This window comes from Populus nigra, chromosome 5 (genome assembly GCF_951802175.1).
Source record: "Populus nigra chromosome 5, ddPopNigr1.1, whole genome shotgun sequence".
Taxonomy (NCBI): domain Eukaryota; kingdom Viridiplantae; phylum Streptophyta; class Magnoliopsida; order Malpighiales; family Salicaceae; genus Populus; species Populus nigra.
In genome coordinates, this window is record NC_084856.1 from 11,038,218 (window position 1) to 11,060,968 (window position 22,751).

A 22,751-nucleotide genomic window follows, 5' to 3' on the forward strand; every position below is an offset into this window, starting at 1 on the left:
GCTCAAATCTGGTTTTATACATTTGCTACCAACTTTCAATGGTCTTGCAGGAGAAGATCCTCATACTCATCTCAAGGAATTCCATATGGTTTGCGTTGGCATGAAACCGAATGGAGTTGATGAAGAACAGGTTAAGTTGAAAGCTTTCCCTTTCTCTTTAAAAGGGGCAGCAAAGGTATGGCTTTTCTCCATTCTCCCAGGTTCAATTGGAACGTGGAATGGCATGAAGAAGATCTTCCTTGAGAAGTATTTCCCAGCATCTCGAGTTGCCAACATAAGGAAAGAAATATGTGGGATTCAACAATCTCATGGAGAGACACTTTCTGAGTATTGGGAAAGATTTGAGCAACTGTGCATTCAATGCCCTCATCATCAAATACCCGATCAGCTGCTCATTCAATATTTCTATGAAGGATTGATGCCTACTGACCGTAGTATCATTGATGCTGCAAGTGGAGGGGCATTGGTAGATAAGACACCCGAGGCTGCACGCCAATTGATCTCAAACATGGCAGCCAACTCGAAACAGTTTGGCACTCGTGGAGACTTCGCAAATAAACGAGTAAATGAGATAAGTATTTCTAACCTTGAGAATAAAGTTAATGATCTTACTTCTCTTGTGCGTTCTTTGGCTTGTGGCAATGTACAGCAGGTGAAAGTTTGTAGCATATGCTCCTTACAAGGACATGCTTCGGATATGTGCCCAACAATGCAAGAAGACTACATTGAACAAGCTCATGCAATTGATGGAGCATTCAACGGACAGCCCCAGCGTAAATATGATCCCTTTTCCAACACGTACAATCCCGGATGGAGAGATCATCCCAACTTACGCTACGGCAACCCATCCCAACAAGGCAATCAAGGCCGACAGTTCCATCCCCATGGATTTCAGCCCCAACAAAATTATCAAGCAAGACAACCCCCTCCATACACAAACTCCAATGTTATGGGGTCATCATCCAATGATGATCTTCGTGAGATGATGAAAACTTTGGCTTCTAATACTGTTACCTTGCAACAAAATGTCATGTCTTTTCAACAGGAAACAAGGTCAAGTATTCACAACTTGGAGAAGCAAATGGGGCAAGTAGCTTCAAGTGTGGGGAAATTGGAAGCACAAATGAATGGAAAGTTGCCCTCCCAAGCATTGAATCCAATAGAGAATGTTAGTGTGATCATGCTACGAAGTGGGAAAGAACTTGAAGAGAAAAGGTCAAAACAAATTGAGATGGAGGAAGAAGAAGAGATAGAAACCAAATTGAGTACAAAGAACGAACATCCTCCTCCTCTACAAACTGAAACATCGACCAACACTCCAAAGGTAACTCCTCACTCAATTAATTCCAGTTTTAAAACAATTCCACCCTTTCCTGTGAGTTCTTCTAGGTCAAAGAAAGACGACAAAGAAAAAGAGATTTTAGAGGTTTTTAAGAAAGTGGAACTCAACATTCATTTGCTTGATGCTATCAAGCAAATTCCCAAGTATGCAAAATTCTTGAAGGAGTTGTGTACTACCAAGAGAGCTTTCAAACTGAAAGGTCATGAAACGGTAAGTATGGGTGAAGTTGTATCTTCCGTTGTTCAAAAGAATCTGCCTTTGAAACAAAAAGACCCGGGTGCGTTTACTATCCCATGTGTTATTGGTAATGCTAGTTTTAAAAGAGCTTTATGCGATTTAGGTGCATCCATTAGTGTTATGCCCAAACATGTTTATGATTCTCTTAGTCTTGAGCCTTTGAATAAAACTAGCATTGTAATACAACTTGCGGATCATAGTTTTGTTTACCCACTTGGTGTGATAGAAGATGTCCTAGTCAAGATTGATAGTTTGGTTATTCCATGTGATTTTTATATTCTTGATATGGAACATGATTCTTGTGATTCATCAACCAACACTCCTATATTGTTTGGGAGACCATTCTTGAAAACTGCCAACACAAAGATTGATTGTGGTAATGATACCTTGTCTATGGAGGTAGGAGATGAAAAAATTGAATTCAATTTTCATGATGCAATGACATATCCTTATAGCAATGTTTATTCTATCACATGTTATGACCAAATTGATAAGTGTGTGCAGCAAGTTTTTGATTTTGATTGTGAGGATGGATTAAGCGTAGCTTTGAGCTATGACTATGATTTTACCAAGATAGAAGAGATGGACAGGTATATATGTGTTCCCCAAAACATGCATGAATCAGCATTGGCTTTGCAAGCTTTGCAAACTGTTCCCCATGATACAGGAGTCATTCACCCCATCATAGACAATGAATGGGTGGCGCCTATCCTTTTGGTGCCCAAAAAGATTGGAATTACATTGGAAGAAATACGAAATGATGCTTATGAGAATGCTAGGATTTACAAAGAAAAGACTAATAGTCTCCATGACCGAATGATTACAAGAAAAGAGTTTAATGTTGGAGACAAAGTCCTTCTTTATCATTCGCGTTTGAAACTTTTTCCTGGAAAGTTACGCTCTCGTTGGATTGGACCATTTGTTGTTTCTAATGTTTTTTCTTATGGTGCAGTTGAAATTACAAGTTTAGAAACCAACAAAGTACTCAAGGTCAATGGGCATCGCTTGAAACCTTTCTATGAAGGTTGGACGACAGAACTCACCGCTTCTGCGGAGTTAGCTGAACCAATCTATGAAGAATAAGCATGCAACATGTCGAGCCAATGACATAAAATAAAAGCGCTTACTGGGAGGCAACCCAGCACAAAAAAAAAAACAGATTTGCTTTCTTTTTCCCTTGTCTTTTATTTTTCGCATTTTACTTTATTTTTGTCATTCTCCAATATTCCTTTTCTTTTATTTTAACATTGAGGACAATGTTATGTTTTAAGTGTGGGGGTATTGGGAGAATGTTGGTTTTCTAATTTTGGTTTTCTTTGTTATTTTTCAAAATAAAAAAAAAATTATGTTTGATCTTTTGAACTCCCATTGGTTTTTGAGAATATGAGTATTATGTATGAGAATTAGTTGAGATAGATGAAGATATAAATCGAATGAAGGAGTGTGCATGCAAGTTTTAAGGTTTAATTGGTTTAGGGATTGACTTTGAGAATATGCCATGTTGACTTTATAGTGTTATACCAATGCAAGCTTTTGAGCCTTCAACATTATATTCTTTGATTGTGCCTTCTTTCAATGATATGTATCTTTAGAACTTGCTTCATATCTTGTTGAGATTACATTCATATTACATACATACATGAAGATGATAAAGGCATTAGGAATTTTAACCATTTGAGCCAAAAAGCCAACCTAAAGCATATTATCCTTAGTAAACCCCTTTTGAGCTTGTTTATCTTTTCTTTGCTTTATCCATGTATAAGCCTTAACTTTATATATGTTTTCCTTTTCCCTTGGCCAAGGATTAGTAGAGCATATACTAGTGATATTTCATGGAATTATGGTTGGAAATTATGTGAAAAGAAAGAAGAAGTGATGTTTGATGAAAAGATGGGCAAAGTTGCCAAAGGTAAAAAAAAAAAAAAAAAAAAACAGAAAAAAGAAAAAGAAAAAGAAAAAAAGTGTTCTTTTATGTTCTTAAGATTTTATATTGAAAAAGCTTGAAATCAAAAGAAGTTAAGCATTGGTGATTAAAGATGGAAAATTTATGTGCTTCGATGGAATATCTTGTTTGAAATATCATTTTTCAGAATGCTCTACTTTCTTTGGTTTGAACCTTTTTCTTTTACTCTCTTTTACCTCACCTTTACCTTAGCCCCATTACAACCAGAAAATAAGACCTTTTGATTCATGCATTGTTTGTAATATGTTATTAATGGAGATGAGATTGAAGAGCAAGCTTATAGTAGAACATATTCATTGATTGAATTTGAGAGATTTAAACACATAAGCCCTAAACACGTGAGTGTTGGAGTGTATATCAATGAGAGGACCTATCACTTTGGCATGGCATAGATTTCATTTAAATCCCGACGATTAATTAAGTTTTGAAGTTTGCATGTAAATAAATTCATGAAAATTTATACTCTTTATCCTTCTTAATTGTGTTCTTGTTTATAATGCATATATTCTTGGATATTGATGGGAGATTAGAAGATTAGTCATAGTGATTTCATTTAATTTAACTTCAATTTGGTTTTACCTATCCTTTCTCAAGGACGAGCAAGAGGTAAGTGTGGGGGTATTTGATGCAACCATATTATTCAATAGTTTCACCCACATTTAACTAGTGTTTTGCCTATGTTTTATATATAAAATGCCTTGATATTCTTTGTTTTATGTTTTGAAGGCACTTTTGGATGAAAGATGCAAAAAGGAGTAAATTGGAGATAATTGGCAGATTTGACCTTCAGTCGATGTTTTGTGCAAAGCGTGAGCTCTAGAGGTTGAAATGAAGTGATTCCAGTGGAATTAAAAAGGTAACATCCATACCTTTCTGGACATCTAAGGCAAGAAAATAAAATAAGGAAGAGCATGGAAATCGCAGCCTTCAAAGTCAAATCTCGCAATCTGCCAGTGTTGACCTTTGGCCATTCCAACTTGAATATCTGGAGCTACAGAAGTCCAATTGATGCAAACTCAATTTTCTTGGATTCATGACTCAAAGTTATATAAACGCTCAAAATTTCAGCCAAAAACGATGTCATATGAGGGAGATATGATTTTTCAAAGATGACATCTGAATTCTGCCAGCAAACAGGTTTCGTGAAGAAACGAGTCCAAATGACATTCCGAAGCATTTAAACCGATATCCAAGTTTTTATTTCAGCAATTTAGCTCCTCTAAATCAAAGCTTGAAGATTTCATGCAAGGCTATTTCTCCTTTTTAGGAAAATAGTTATTGAAGTACTTAAATGTAAACAGTCTACTTAATGGAGGACTATTTTGTAAAATAGAGACCTAGGGTTTCCTAGGATATAAAAAGAATGAGAGAAGAGAAGGGGAGCAGCCAGCCAAGGAGAGAAAAACGCCTCCTTCCTCTAAGAAACCCTAAATTATGCATTCTTTCTTCTTTTTGATTAGTTGTTCAACAAACATGCAAGGCTAAACACTTTTTCTTGGTTGCAAGGACACGGAAACCTTCGGATTTCAAGAACTGTGAGATTTATTTTACCTTTTCTTTTCAGTTTAAATGATGAATATGTTTGTTCTCCTATGCTTATTTTTCCTATGATTGTTTATTTTAATTGCTAGAGCGGACTCTAAGTTATTATTGTAGACAATCTATTGTTAAGTTTGATATCAAAACCGGAGTTGTGGTATATGAACTTGTGAAGCAACTGAGTTTAATAATTGTGGCGGATTTACATTATTAATCTTAGGGAGAACATTCAATCAAATCAAACATAGACTGCGGACAGTTATGTTTTCTTGATTAATCAACTTATCTAGTTCTTAAGGCTGCCATTGAATTAAATTACTAGTGCGGACACTGTGGTTGTTTGATGGTTAGGGCTAGTTATACGGCGGATCCGTTAACTAACCAATGTTAAGAAGAGATAAATATTCAGAATATAAATTGATGTTTCGTTTCCATGATCAGTTCTGATTTCTGTAGGTGGATGTGTGCTTGTGACCAAGGTTTGTTCTCTTGATAATTTTCTGATTTTATTAAATTTAGTTTGATAGTTTTCTGTTTTCTTTTGCTTTAGCCTAGATAACGTCCAACCCCCCCCCCCCAAATTGCATATCATCTAGCATAAAAATCTGACTTGAATCTTCCTCGTGGGATCGACCCCTTGCTTGCTCTATACTATCTTGTGTGTTGTGTTTGAAGCTAGGGTAATTAATTTGTGCGACCGCGACATCGCAACATTTCCAAAGGCCCAATCATAACCCATACTTGCAAACATATAACCCTGGTTTGAGAAATCACCCAAATTTCAATTGGAACAATGGTAATAATAATGCACAAACTTCACAGTCACCGTTTCAAGCACACCATAATTTTTAAAATTCTCATGGATATACACCTCCTTATGCTCCACCTCCTAGAAAAAATCTTAAGAAAACATTGCATGCATTCATTGAAAAGCAAGAGACAATCAACACTTAAAATGCTCAAACCATGGTAAATCTAAAAGATGCTCTTGCAAAATTCACATCTACTCTCAGTTTTCAAGAAAAAGGTGAGTTTCCATCTTAACCACAACAAAATCCCAAGGGGCAATACAATGTAAATGCAAGTAGTTCCGGAAGCCAACACATGGATGAAGTCAAATCAGTCATCACTCTTCACAGTGGTAAGGTTATTGAAAAACCCACTCTTGAAACTTGTGAGAAAAATGATGAGTTAATCTCTGAGGGTAAGGAAGGCGTTAAATCTGAACATTGCAAAGAAAAGATTCATTCCCCGCCAGCACTTCCATTTCCTCATGCCATGACCAAACAAAGGAAAGTCAATCACAACTCTGAAATCTTTGAAACTTTCAAACAGGTAAGGATTAATATACCTTTGTTAGATGTTATTAAACAGGTACCTTCTTATGCTAAATTTTTAAAAGATCTGTGCACTGTGAAGAGAAAAATAAATGTGAAAAAGAAAGTCTTTTTAGCCGAACAAGTAAGTGTCATTCTTCAGAACAGTAATGCTTTGAAATATAAAGACCCTGGTTGTCCTACAATTTCTTACTTTATTGGAGAACATAAAATTGAAAGAGCTTTTCTTGATCTTGGAGCTAGTGTGAATTTACTTCCATATTCAGTCTTTTAGAGTCTCAATCTAGGTGAGTTAAAACCAACTTCTGTAACTCTTTTACTTGCCGATAGATCTGTAAAAATGCCTAGAGGAATAATTGAAGATGTGTTAGTACAAGTTGATAAATTCATTTATCCTGTGGATTTTGTTGTCTTGGATACACAACCTATTGAAGCATGTAATTCAATTCCTGTTATTTTAGGATGTCCGTTTCTTGCAACTTCTAATGCATTGATTAATTGTAGGAATGGACTGATGAAGTTATGATTTGGAAACACAACATTAGAGATGAATGTTTTTAACATTTGCAAGCAACCTGGAGATGATAATGATTTACAGGAAGTAAACTTTATTGAGAAATTAGTTTATGATCAATTTCAAACTACTTCTAGTGAAATTGAGTTTAATGAATCTGAAGATTTGCAAATAGTTTATTTTCAGGAAAAATCAAAGGCAAGTAATTGGAGACCATAAATTAAAGAATTGCCACCACGATTAATTGAATCTATACCTTCAAGTGTTCAACCACTAAAACCTGATTTGAAGTCATTACCATTCAATCTTAAATACTCCTTGTTGGGAGAAAATGAAACTTTTCCGATAATAATCTCTTTCAAACTTAATACACATCAAGAAGGTAAGTTATTACAAACTCTGAAAATGCACAAAAATGCATTAGGATGGACCATAGCTGACATGAAAGGAATTAGTCCTTTGATTTGCACACACAAGATTTATTTGGAGGAAAATGTTAAACCCTCTAGAGAAATGCAACGAAGGCTTAATCCTAATATGAAAGAAGTAGTGAGGAATGAAGTCATAAAGCTTCTAGATAATGGAATCATTTATCCTATTTCTAACAACAAATGGGTAAGTCCTACCCAAGTTCTACCCAAGAAGTCTGGAGTTACTGTGATAACAAATGAGAAAAATGAGTTAATTCCAACTAGGACTATTACTGTTTGGCGCATGTGCATTGACTATAGAAAACTTAATTCAATGACTAAAAAAAATCATTTTCCTTTACCTTTTATGGATCAAATCCTAGAAAGAGTTGCAGGTCATGAATTTTATTGTTTCCTAGATGGCTATTCAGGTTACAAGCTAATTAAAATTGCATTGGAAGATCAAGAGAAGACTACTTTCACATGTCCATTTGGTACTTTTGCATATCGAAGGATGCCTTTTGGATTATGTAATGCACCAACCATGTTTCAAAGATGCATGCTTAGCATATTTAGTGATATTGTTGAACGTTTTCTTGAAATTTTCATGGATGATTTTTCTGTTTTTGGCGATTCATTTAATGATTGTTTGACTAACTTAGAAAAGGTTTTGAGTAGGTGTGAAGAGAAAAATCTTATGCTGAATTGGGGAAAATGTCATTTTATGATAACAAAGGGCATTATACTTGGTCACATTGTTTCATCGAAAGGAATTAAGGTTGACAAATCTAAAATTCAATTAATTACCAACTTGCCAACACCAAAATCTGTTAAAGATGTTAGATCATTCTTAGGACATGTTGGTTTTTATAGAAGGTTCATCAAAGATTTTAGTGTCATATCTAAGCCATTGTGTAACCTTCTAATAAAGGAAGATGTTTTTGAATGGACTGAACAATGTGAAAAAGCCTTTGTTAAACTTAAAAGCTTGCTTACTTCTACTCCAGTCATTCAACCTCCTGATTGGTCATTACCTTTTGAAATAATATGTGATGCCAGTGATTATACCGTAGGTGCTGTCTTAGGACAAAGAAAAGATAAGAAACCCTATGTGATTTGCTATGCAAGTAAAACTTTAAATAGTGCTCAAATGCATTACACTACCACTGAAAAGGAATTACTTGCAGTAGTATTTGCATGTGACAAGTTTAGATCTTATCTTGTTGGCTCACCTATTATTGTTTTTATTGATCATACAACTTTGAAATATCTTCTTTCAAAAAAGGATTCTAAGGTTAGATTGGTACGATGGATTTTGTTACTTCAAGAATTTGAAATCACAATCAAAGATAAGAAAGACACCGAAAATGTTGTCATGGATCATTTGTCAAGATTGACAATAGATTCCACATCTGACATCACATAAATCAATGATTACTTTCCTAATGAATATTTACTTTCTGTTGCTACAACGCCTTGGTTTGCTAATATTGTTAATTTTCTTGTTTCAGGACATTTGCCAGCTCATTGGAGCACCCAAGATAAAAGAAAGTTCTTGAACGAAGTGAAGAACTTTTATTAGGATGGCCCTTATTTATTCAAATATTGTCCTGATCAAATATTGTCCTGATCAAATATTTCAAAGATGCATTCCTGACAATGAGGTAAGTAGTGTCATTAAATTTTGTCATTCTAAGACATGTAGGGGTCATTTCTCATCAAGAAAGACAACTGTAAAAATCTTACAAAATGGATTTTACTGGCCCACCATGTTCAAGGACTCACATGCATTCTGCAGGACTTGTGAAAATTGTCAAAAGTTGGGATCTATTTCAAAACGTCACATGATGCCTTTAAATCCTATTTTTGTCATTGAGATCTTTGACTATTAGGGTATAGATTTTATGGGTCCATTTCCTCCATCATTTGGTTTCTTGTACATATTAGTCGCAGTAGATTATGTTTCAAAATGGATAGAGGCAATTCCAAGTAGAAACAATGATCACAAAACAATGATAAAGTTTTTGAAAGAAAATATTTTAAGTCGATTTGGAATCCCTCGAGCCATGATAAGTGATGGTGGAACACATTTCTACAACAAATCATTTAATTCTTTAATGAAGAAATATGAAATCACACACAAAGTTGCCACCCCTTATCACCCTCAAACAAGTGGACAAGTAGAACTTGCTAATAAGGAGATCAAACAGATCTTGGAGAAAACAGTGAACCCTAATAGGAAAGACTGGTCTTTAAGACTTAATGATGCACTTTGGGCTTATCGAACTGCTTATAAAACATCATTAGGTATGTCACCTTATAGACTAGTCTATGAAAAACCTTGTAACTTGCCTGTGGAACTTGAACATAAAGCTTATTGGGTTATTACAGCTTTCAATTCAAATCTTAATGATGTTAGTCAGCTGTGAAAATTACAAATAAATGAGCTTGAGGAAATAAGAAATGATGCATATGAAAATTCAAGAATTCTTCAAGCAAGAATCAAAGAGTTTCATGATAAGAAAATATTGAGAAAAACATTCAATGTTGGTCAAAAAGTCTTGCTTTATAATTCTCGACTCCATTTATTTCGTGGAAAAGTAAGATCAAGATAAAGCGGTCCTTTTATTGTGAAACATGTGTATCCATATAGGGCCTGTGATATCGAGAATCCAAAGAATGGTAATGTTTTCAAGGTAAATGGATATCGTTTGAAAGTTTACTTTGACAATTTTTCAGTTGAAAATGACTCTATTGAATTGGGTGATCCTCTTTATAAATATTGATTCTTTTTCTCACATTGTTTTTGTGTTTCTTTTTGGCGTGACCTTTGTTTTACTAGTTTCTCTCACCCTGGTCAAATGGCGGATAACGGTACTCCATGACTCTTAAAGTCGGTTCTTTAAGTTTCCCATGATAACTGATATCTGTGTATATATTTGTGCTATTCTTTGTTCTTTCTCCCTTCTTTGCATCTCTTCTCATTTGAAAATGGACACCACTCTTGAAAAATTGAAAAAGTATTTTCCTACTCTGCCTCATAATACGATTACAAAAATTTATCGTGCTAGATATGCAAGATTGTGATTGTTAATGAACTATGGAATTCCTGAAGATATTCGCTGGCTAATTGAAGCAAAGGTCCAATTTTTATGTGAGTCCTCCAATTCTTTCATTTCATACATGCCTAGAACAAGTAAAAGCACTTTTGCAAAGAAACGCCGTGCAAAACGACTGAAAGTCTGTCACAGATGTGCCAGATGGACTTGTAATGCAAAATATCGTTCTTTAGGAATGGCATCTGTAAACCGTGATGATAAAATACAGTTCATTAAAGATGGCCTAAGTAAGTAGTCTTTGGATAATGTTCTATTGACTCTTGAGATGCACCCTAGTGGAGATGTGCATCGTGCAATTCATGATTTATGGGCACAATTCCATAAAAAACATGCTTGACATAGTCTTGGGAATCTGACTAAAAAAGACCATGTTTGCCAGTTTTTAAGAAAACTTGATGGGGAAGCCTATCCTCGACCCATAAAGGGTGTTTAAACTGTTCTTGGACGTAAAACCAAGGGAAGATGTGAGCCATAATCACAACTACTTGTACATACACATGCTTTAAAAAAAAAGAGAAAGAGAGAGAGAGAGAGAATCCAGTTGGCCTACATATAGGTGGTATGATTGTATTTTTCACTTTCTCGTCTATAAAATCTTCTCTTCCTTCCCTTCATTTCTACTCAACCCACACATTCAACAATTATCAAAGTGTGTAAAAATGGCAGGTTCCTCAAGTCATCAAATAAGAAATATTTGTGTTTTTGGTGGATCCAGTCCTGGGAAAGAAAAAGAATTTTTAGAATCAACAAATTATCTTGGTCAGGTATTAGCTGAGAGAAAGATTCATTTAGTGTATGGTGAAGGCAACCTTAGGTTAATGGGTAGTGTGTCAACAACTGTATTCTTAGGAGGCAGTTAAGTTTTGGGTATCGTTCTAAAAGTTTTGCCAAAGAGGACATCATTGGAAACACAATTGGAGAGGAACTACAAGTCTCCACAATGTCTGATTGACTGAATACAATGTTTAAACATGTTGATGCCTTCATTGCCTTACCAGGTGGTCTGGGCACATTGGAAGAGATCTTTCATATTTTCTCTTGGGCCCAACTTCACATTCACCATAAACCTATAGGTTTGTTAAATGTTAATAGTTTTTATGATAAATTGTTGTCTTTTCTTGATCAAGTTGTGGAACAGGAATTTCTAACAACTTTAGCACGACAAATCATAATCTCTGCTGCTACTGCTGAACAATTAATTGACCAACTACAATCTTTCATCCCTGTAATTGATCCCTCTATGAGTCGCATAAATTGGTCAACTAAGGACAGCCATAAAAAGCTTAGATTGGATTTGAGCCTTCGTTTGTGAAACCTTATGTCTTTTTGTTTTATTATTTTGTTTCGTTATTTCTTATACTTGTTTAAGTGTGTTTCAGGTTTATCAGTGTTCGTTGTTTCAGGTGATGTCTTCTATACTCTATCTTTCTACCTTAGGACATTGAGGACAATGTCTCATTTTGGTTGGGGGGAAAGGGTAGTCGATACCTAAAAAAATTTAACTAACTGTGTTTTCTATTTGCAAAACTGTTGTTACTAAGATGGCAGAGTCAAGGAGTTCTTTTGTTAAAGTAGCTCTTGAGACGCATCTTAGTAAACATTGTTAAAGGTTTATCAGAATACTTCTTGAAATATTCAGGTTTACAAACTCTCTCATTATTATCAATTGCTACTGCTCATATACTCATTTAACAAGTATTCTTAAACCTTCATTTTCACACACACACTTTACCGTATGATTGTGGGTTGCATATTGGATTATTACATTATTTATGTTCTTTTGTTAAAGGTAACAACTAAAGGAAAGGGATATTATATAATTTGCAAAAAAAATGATAATAAATTTAATTAAATAAATAAATAAAAACATAGATAAGTTTGGTTTTGTAGCCCCCCTAACCTAAGCAATTAAGCCTGAAGGGGTGTTTTAACACCTAATACCCTAAATTCAACTGACTTGGGAGCTAATGGCCCAACGCTTGTTACATGAGTTGAGGAGAAAAGCTTAAGGGAATCAAACATTGCACTATCTACGTATCAGTATATACAACCCGAGTTATTAAGCTCGAAGGGGTGTCTCAATACCTAATGCCCTAAAACCAACTGGTCTGGGAGTCATTAGCTGAAAGCTCATTACATGGGTTAAAGATGCATTGTGTTTTAAGTTATATATATATAAAAAAAAAGAAAAAAAAGAAAAAGAAGAAAAAGAAAAAGAAAAGGATAATAATCCCAACCCAAAGAAGTTAACCTTAAACATTAGGACATAATATTATTTTCTTCTAATAAAAGCCTCATCAACTATGTTTTCATACATTGAGCACATTAAAAAAAAGGTTTATTAATATCTTGTTTCAACAGTATAAAGCAGATATATATAAATTTAATGAGAGTTTGTTTACTTGGATAGATTAATGGAAGTTGAATGATGAATGTCAACTTGCAAATTGTTTTTCTATTTTAACGCTTTGATTACTAGGGACTAGTAATAAGCTGGTTGGGGGGTGTGATTAGTATTTAAAAGTGCATTTTTATCAAGGTTATATATCATCATTTTGCACTTGAAGTATCAATAACTCCTTAACTAGAGCATGTTTTATAATAACAGGTCTGATAATATAAGATAGCTTTAATTTATATTAAATGCTCATTTTAAATGCAGGCATATCTCACAAATCAAAAGATTGATTGATGTGATTAACTATTGAAAGTGAAAGGACAAAGAAAAGGCTAAGCTTAGAAAGGAGATGCTGATTCAATTCAAATTCGAATACTGTTTAGTCATTGGGTCATATCTAGAGCTATAGATCTTGGATATCAGTTTGGTTTATATGGATGAAAAGATAAGAAATAGGCATACAATGTTCATGCATAGTGTAAGACCCAAATCTATCGTTTTCAAATTCAAAAGTTTGGCCACAAAAGAGAAGTCAGAATCTGTCCTACAATCTAGCCCAAACACTGCTTAGAATTTTACCTATATCTAGAGTTCGAGAAGGCAAAATGACATGAAATTTGGTAGGTGGAAGGAAAAGACAATTTTCAACAACTTTCATGAAGAATATCCACTCAAATTCTGATGGTAACAATGACATTTAATCCAGACAAGAGCTTGAGGGCTATCCACCACGTCCACTAGCAGCACTACTCAGTATTTTAGACATATCTTGAGCTCTAGTGCTCTAAATGCTCTACCATTTGGTGGGTGGAAGGAAACGACAATCTTCAACAACTTTCATGAAGAATACTTTATCAAATTCGGATTGAATCAATGTCATTTCATCCAGCCAAAATGCTTGAGTGTTGTTGTCCCCCAAGTCCACTAAATCAATAGTTGGCCACTACATCAATAATCAATTACCAAATGAATAGTTCTGAATTTTAGCTTATAAAAGGAGGCATTTTCCATTCATTTAGGAATTTTGGTTTTTTAGATCAAGATCATGTTCTTGTTCTCTCTCTTTATATTTTTGTAATGCTTAAGTTTTGCTTTCATTAATCTCTTGTTCATGCTTTTCATTTCCTTTACTATACTTAGTTAACTTATATCATGTTTATGTTCTTATATTGTTTATTTATGTTTTTCTTTTTCATGATGTCTAGCTAAGTTAATTATGTCAAGGTGAAAAGGTTTCGCTAATGGTGTTAAGATAAGTATAATACAAACTCAACATGGACTTTAATGTTTATATCCAATAAAGTTTGCTATTAACATGTCTTATCATTTTTATCTTATTAATTCTTAATACTTTGCTTGTTAAATGGTTAATCTAGATTTGTGTTGTATAACACTAGGTACATCAAATACTTGATCCTTCATAGTCTTCGGCGAATATCGTTGTTATGAAAGGAATTTGAGTTATCAACATAAGTTAGCATCATGAATACATGATAAAATTTATAAGTATGGTGTTACGTAAATAAGATGATTAATATGATCATGTTGATAATTTATAAAGAGTTTATACTTTACTTATCTCTAATACTATTAGTGGATTCTCTAACCTTGACATTTATTTTTATCATTGTTTAATCTTCACATTTATGTTGCATCTCAAAGTCCTCTTTAACTCATCATCACCATGACCATGACCATCACCATCATCATCATCATCGTTGTTGTTGTTGCTGTTGTTGTTGTTTATAATTTGTATAGTTCACCTCTCTGTGGTTCGACCCCGGTCTTGTTGGGTTATTTATTACTTTGACACTCCTGCACATGGATAAGACATCAACTTTTTTATCGTGTCAGCAGCTGTGAAAAAGGAGGAGACCAAGAGTCTTCATTTTCTTTCTTTTCTTTTTAATTTCTTCTCCCTTGAGAGATGATGTGTGATGAGTACTTAAAAGTGAATTTTTATCAAGGTTTTATATCATCATTTTGCACTTGAAGTATCAATAACTCCTTAACTAAAAGCATGTTTTATAATAACAAGTCTGATAATATAAGATACCTTTAATTTATGGTAAATGTTCATTTTAAATCCAGACCTATCATATAAATCAAAGGATTGATTAATGAGTTTAACCACTGAAATTGAGAAGACAAAGAGAGGGCTAAGTTTAGAAAAAAGATGTTGGTTGAATTCAAATTGGAACACCATTCGGTTATTGGATCATAACTGGAGCTGTAAAACTTGGATTTAGGTCTGGTTTATATGGATAGAATTATAAGACATAAGCCTAAAACTTTCATGAAGAGTCCAAGATTCAAAAGGACCGTTTTCAAGTTCAAATTGTAGCAACAACAAAGAAGTCGGAATTTGTTGTGCAACTCAGATATTATTCAGTGTTCAGCCTATATCTCGAGTTCTAGAAGTCCAAATGACCTCATTCTTATTTTGTTGGAAAGCTAAGACAATTCCCCAGAACTTTCATGAAAATTATATGTTCAAATTCTGATGTTGCATACAAGAAGATAAGGATGGTTACCAAGTCATGAGGTGGCCACCCACTCAACAATTAGTCATTAAATCAATAGTTCTGAATTTTGGCCTATAAAAAGAGGCATTTGCCATGCATTTAGACATCTTGGTTTTCAGATCAAGATCATGTTATTGCTCTCTTTCTTTATATTTTTGTAATGCTTAAGTTTTGCTTTCATTAATCTCTTGTTTATGCCTTTCATTTTTTTTATACTTATATATTCATGTTCTCCCCTTGTTTATCTTTGTTTCTCTTATTCATAATGTTCAGCTAAGTTTATTATGTCAAGGTGAAAAGGTTATACTAATGGTGTAAGAATAAGTATAGTATAAACTCAAGATGGACTTTAATGTTTGATACTAACATGTTTTATATTTATTATCTTACTCACTCTTAATACCTTGCTTGTTAAATGGTTAATGTAGATTTGTGTTGAACAACTCTTAGTACAACAAATACTTGGCACTTTCATAGCCCAACTGTATGGTATAACCGACACCTATATTATGAAAGGAACTTAATTTGTTCTTAACATAAGTTATCACCATGAATACCTGATAATATTTACAAGTATCGGCATTACTCGAATAAGATAATTAATGTAATCATGTTAACAATTTATAATCTGAGTGGAACCTCTTTGTGTGTGGTTTTCAATCAAGTAATAAAAAAAGTTTATACTATACTTATTTGAAATACCATTAGTGGATCCTCTAACATTGACAATTGTTTTATCATTGTTTAAATCCTTACATCATTATCACATCTCAAAGCTCTCTTCAAATCTTTTCTTTTATTTATAATTCTATATAGTTCACTTCCCTGTGGTTCAATCCCTGTCTTGCCGGCTTATTTATTACTTCGATACTCCTGCACTTGGGATAAGACATCAACTCTTTGATCGTGTCAATGTGAGGGGTGAAAAGAAAGATTGGAGGGAGAAAAGACATGCATGAAGGCTGAAAATTTAGGGAGAAAGGAAGATGTATGAAGAGAGAGATGACTAGAGAGAAAGAAAAAGAGAGAAGCTTGGAGGAGAAAGGAGAAATTGGAAACAATGTTTGCAAATGAATGGTTTAAACATCCATCTTAATTTGTAATGCATCTTTAATCCTTAATACTCTCATTAATTTAAGTAGTTAGCATGTTAGTGTTAAATTTCAAATTTTTACTTAATTAAGGTTCTTGAATGCTTTTGGGGAATTAAAAATTACTTGTGAAATCAAGTAAATGGGCTAGAATAATTAAAGAATTATGTGAAATCACTTGTTACTGAAGTAAGGAACTTGGTGAATTAGTGGCCAATGAGGCTGACCAAGTAAGAAAGAATGGAAAGACATATTTAAGTGGGTTTAATATTTATAATTATGTATTGTAGCATAATTCATATGATTATTGAAATGGAATTAAATATTGAAATTGAATATGATTAAATGATGTATGTACTTCGATTAAGGAATGTTGTGATCACATAGTTATAATATTATTATAATGTTAAATTAATATGACTGGGTTGTAATTTATGAGATATACAATTAGTAATAAATTAAAGGAAATCAAGAAAAATTAGAAAACTTGGTATTTTGTTAAGGGCCGACCATGTTGGAATGAAAATGTGAAGTTGTGGAGTTAAGTGAAATGTTTACATATTCATAAGTGTTTAGCAATGCATTAATAATGATTGCATGAATTTGAGTATTTCATCTAGTCATAGTTGAATCTCTATTATATTTTGAATTAAGATTTTATGATGAATGAATGAGATAAATAAATTATGAATATGTTTGGTTTGTGAAATGTATAATGAATGTTGATGTTCTATGGTGATTTTGACATAAATGAGTATTTTGAGAAATATTTAGCGATAGTATTATTTAATCCAATGAAATTGTGTGTGGATTATTGATAAACCAAATTAATAGATAGCAAGATAAATGAAAATGGTGTGGATTTTTTATAGAATTGAAAAGTATTAGATGTTTCTCTTGTTAATTGAGTTAAGAATGTGGAGTGAATGAGAAGTTGAAATAGAATTTTCAATACGGGTTGAATGAGTGATGATGATTAAATCCTTTTTTTATTTTTTGATTGAATGTAAAAAATTTTATAGATCAAAACAAAACTAAGCTAGAAACCAGAAAGTCAGAATATATAGGCATGTACATATAGAGGCTAAAGGAACAGGCTTCCTTGAACAATCAAAAGGAACATTATAGCCATCAAAACATGACTATTTGACTATATAAAGCATTGCCTTATACAAAAACACAACCAACTCAAGACATGAACAACCAGTTAGCATAGCCAGCATCAAAAGCAGCCAACAGCAATACGCATAGCGATTGGAAACCCACAGATAGTAGTGAGCTTCTTCAAGCCTAGTAGGCACAGAGGTGAAACAAAAACAGCACCAAAGTGCCAAAATACATCCTGCAGGAGAGCATAATAAGTAGAAGCAGAGCACAACACCAACATCAGAGAGCAAACATATAGTAGTAGTAGACCACACATTTCTCTAGATATTGCTTACAGAGGGCAACCAATAGAGGAGGCATCAACATAACAAACAAGGCAGGAATATAAGTGACTCAGAGTGAAGCCAGCACTCAACTCCAGCAAACCAATATGCAAATAGTAGCAACACAAAGGCTAAAGAGGGAAGCCAACTTCAGCAAACCGCAACAACCAACTTCCACAAACATACAACCAACACCGCAAGTAGCAACAACCATTCAGTAATAACATAAACGCCAGAGTGAAGAGCAACTCTAATAAACCAACCCTAGTAGTCAGCATCAGTAGCTTCCTACAAGGGTGATGAAGTGTGATGTGTCACCAGCCTGAGGTAATCCCAGGAGAACCTTTAACAGGAACTAAATAGCCCACAACAGACCTGTAATAAGATAAGATAAGTCAGCAGCAACAAAGCTTAGAATCTCATCAACTCCAGCATACCGACACTGCATTAAGCATCCAAATAGAGGCAACCCTGAGTTAAGAGAGCCTTTCACAACAGACACAACTCATAACAAAAAACAAGAGCAAACAAGCTTAGAACTCTACCATACCAGTGCAGCAGGCAAAGAGTCTAGCAATCAGCCTCACCAGTCTAAGGAAAACCAAGCTGCATATAGTAGCAACCTAACATCTTCCAACCATCCATGTAGTCAAAGAGAACGTCAGCAACCACAGACAACCCTGCAAAAAACAGCAACACAACGCTAGAGAGGGAACAGACATCAGCTCTAACAAAACACATGGGACACAAAGAATTGTATCAGCCAGCATAACCAAGCAAAACGAAGATGATGCTTCATATCAAACCTTCCACAAACCCAAAACTAGGGAGAGAGACCATAAAACCTCAACCACCCTAGCCAATCAAAAACATATAGAGCATCAACCAAAAAGGCTAACAACAAGTTTTAGGAAGCTCAGTAAACCAAAGGGTACACTGTAGAAACATCTATAACAAAGGCCTCTAGGAAGAGTAGAGATAAATCCAACAAGGCTAGGACAAGAGCCCTGGTAGTAGACAAAACATAGCAAGTAGGACTTGCAGAGAAACTCAAAAACACAAATTAGACTAACCAGATAGCATGAGTTGTCAGATGGCTATTCAGCCATCTGATGCTTTAGTGGTGTTTACACCGACACAAATCCCAACTGAGGGATTCTGTACCGACAAACAAAAGGCCAATTAACCCCAACAAGGGAAGCAAAGTGCGATTCCATGCTAGAAAAGGGCAGAAGAACAAACCTCTATCAAAATCATCCTCTGATAGGATACAAAACATCAGATCTTTGTCAAAATTTCATACATTAGGGAAGACGATAGCCAAAACACCAATTAGGGCTTTGGGGAAGACACACAGCGTGTTCTCTGTTGTTGCTCGATTAGGTTTTGAGATGGCAAGAGTCTGGGTGGCAGGAGACGCAACCAAGAGTACAACCATGGTTTGGATCAAAGGCTTTGCCATTAGAAGCCATTGTACCTAAGGAGGGAAGAATAAAAATTCATCCGTGGATGACGTGAAGACAGGAGCTTGAGATCAACAATAGAAGGACACAAACATGAGGAAACGCTTTTTGGAGGGGAACGTCTCTCTCCTGCTGAGAGTGATGATGATTAAATCCTTATCAGTATAGGAGAGGTTGTGGTATCGGGAAGGCAATAGGGAATCACGACTAAAGCTACAACAACAAGTAGGTGTCTAGCACCTATATTTTGTAATCAATACGCCAATAGAATTGTTAGATTTAATTCCTTTAGTTTCTTGTATTAGAATGGAAGTCATTAAATAAGAAAAAAAAGGAAGGAAAGAAATAAAGGAAATAGATGGAAAAACTTGATTAGCTACTCCTAATATAGAGGCTAATGATGGCAAGGAGTTCTTTGACATCAACATTATTGAATGCTAAATGAAAGTATTTATAAAAGACTTGATTAGCTATTCAAGGATTCAGAATGATAATGATATCAATGAGTTACATTGATATCAATATTTACTTGAACTTGATTAGTCAATCCATATAATAGAAACTAATAATGCTAATGAGGTTCATTAGCATCGTCGTAACCACCTAATAGATGGGAAATAAAAGAAATATGGATTTGATTAGCTTTACCAGACAATGGGAAAAGCTAATAATATTAAGATGGAAACCTAAGCATCAACATGTTCCTTAAAGATTATGATTAGCTAACCCGAAATAGTAGCTGATGATGTCAATGAGCTAGTGTTGACACATTTTCTTGATTAATTATCCATTAGGAGATTGTTAATGATATAAACTTGAAATTGATATCGACATTAAGGAAATTATTCAGGTTAGGAATATCTAATAGTATAATGAAGTTAATGTGGGAAGTTAAAAGAAAAAGAATCAATGTATGATAAGAAATGTCTTATATATAAGTTGAGATAAAGGAAAAGGAGATTTAGTAATACTTTTCAGTGTATTAGTTATTTAAATAATTGTATTTAAATGTTGTACTTTTTAAGACTATCTCATTTTTGTTAATATAGATTAAGTATGTTTTGCATATTTTAGGATTGTAATGTATTCGTCGCATGTTGGATTATTGATGTACGAGTATAATTGTTCCTCTTTATGTTTTGTATTTCTATAAATTCACATACATATATTGGTTTCTATTAAAAAAAAACTTTTATAATTGTTATGGTGTAATATCATATTGATTAATATGATGTGATTAGTACAATTGATGTGACTGAGATCCAAGATGATTGGATCGAAAATTGAGAACGTGAATAGAAGTGAAACAAGTCTTAGTCGATAACTTGGGATATTTTGGTATAGAAAAAACTCTGTTGAAATTTCGGTAGAAATTATGGTAGAACTTAAAAGAGAAAAATTATTAAATTTATAGTTAACTATATCCAGTTTGTTATCAATTCATGATATCATTGAGCAAGAAGTGTATTTAAAAGTTAGGTTGTTACACAGGTTGTATAAGAATGAGGATTAAGAAATTTTGGTTAATATATTCTACATGTTTTAATGCTTGTAATGGTATTCAGTCATTCATGATGTTGATTACTTGATTTCAAGTTCATCTCAGAGTAGATAAAAGCATGGAATCATTACTAAATTATCTTTTATAGATGAAACCAATGTCAATATGTATATAATTTGTCTAATGAGATAGTAAATAACCGACTTTGCATGTTGTGGCATGCAGTTAAATAATGTTATTTGGAGGTGTATAAATGATTAGTACTTAAAAGTATATTTTTATCAAGGTTTTATATCATCATTTTGCACTTGAAGTATTAATAACTCATTAACCAAAGCATGTTTTATAATAACAAGTCTGATACCATAAGATACCTTTAATTTATGGTACATGTTCATATTAAATGCAGGCCTATCACATAAATGAAAGGATTGATTAATGAGTTTAAGTACAGAAATTGAAAGGACAAAAAGATGGTCAAACTTAGAAAAGAGATGTTGGTTCAGTCCAAACTGGAACACTATTAGGTCATTGGGTCATATCTGGAGCTGTAGATCTTGGATTTAGGCCTGTCTTATATGAATGGAAAGCTAAGACATTGGCCTACAACTTTCATGGGAGTCTAAAATTTAAAAGGCCGTTTTCAAGTCCAAATTATAGCAACAACGGAGAAGTCCGAATCTGTCCTGCAGCTCAGACATTGTTCAGCCCATATTTTAAATTCTAGAAGTCCAAATGCATAGATTCTTTTTTTGTTGGAAAGCTAAGACAATTTCCTAGAACTTTCATGATTTAAGTTTGTTCAACGTCCAACGTTATCAATGACGTTTTGTTCAGACAAGAAGATAAGGATTGTCACCAAGTCAAGATGTGGCCACCCACTCAACAATTAGTCAAAAAATCAATAGTTCCAAATTTCAACCTATAAAAGGAGGCATTTGCCATGTATTTAGGCATCTTGGTTTTCAGATCAAGATCATGCTCTTGCTCTCTCTTTATATTTTGTAATGCTTAAGTTTTGCTTATATTAGCTTATGCTTTCCATTTCCTTTCCTTGTTTATTTATGTTTCTTTCTTTCATTATGTTTAGCTAAGTTTATCATGTCAAGGTAAAAAGGTTACATTAATGGTGTAAGAATAAGTATTATATAAACTCAACATGGACTTTAATGTTTGATACTAACATGCTTTATATTTGTTATCTTGTTCACTTTTAATACTTTGCTTGTTAAATGGTTAATCTAGATTTATATTGTATAACACTTGTTACAACAAATACTTGGCACTTTCATAACCCAACTGTATGGTATAACCGACACTTATGCTATGAAAGGAACTTGATTTGTTGTTCACATAAGTTATAATCATGAATGTCTGACAACATTTACAAGTATTAGCATTATTCAAATAAGATAACTAATGTAATCATGTTAATAATTTATAATCCGATTGGAACCTCCTTTGTGTGTGGTTTCCAATTGAGTAATAAAAAAAGTTTATACTATACTTGTTTGAAATATCATTTGTGGATCATGTAACCTTGACAATTATTTTATCCTTGTTTAATCCTTACATCAATATTACATCTCAAAGTTCTCTTTAACCTATTGTTGTTGTTGTTATTTATAATTTATGTAGTTAACCTCTCTGTGGTTCGACCCCGGTCTTGCCGGGTCATTTATTACTTTGATACTCTGCACTTAGGAAAAGACATCAATCTTTTGGTCGTGTCAATAAAAACTTGAACTGGAGTATTTAGTCATTATTTATGATTATAATTTAATTGTCTTGTATGTTAATTTTATCATTTAATATGGAATTATATGGAATATTGATTATGGTTGAGTGTTAACGAGGTAATCATGCGGTTGCCATGAAGCCA

The 22,751-nt window shown here is 33.7% G+C and overlaps 1 non-coding gene across 1 annotated transcript; it reads right to left on the reverse strand.

Annotated features, from left to right (window-relative positions):
• Nucleotides 1–271: 271 nt before the first annotated feature.
• Nucleotides 272–378, reverse strand: LOC133695553 (small nucleolar RNA R71). Its single transcript, XR_009842495.1, has one exon. It is a non-coding gene; the product is annotated as a small nucleolar RNA R71 (small nucleolar RNA).
• Between the last annotated feature and the right edge of the window lie 22,373 nt (nucleotides 379–22,751).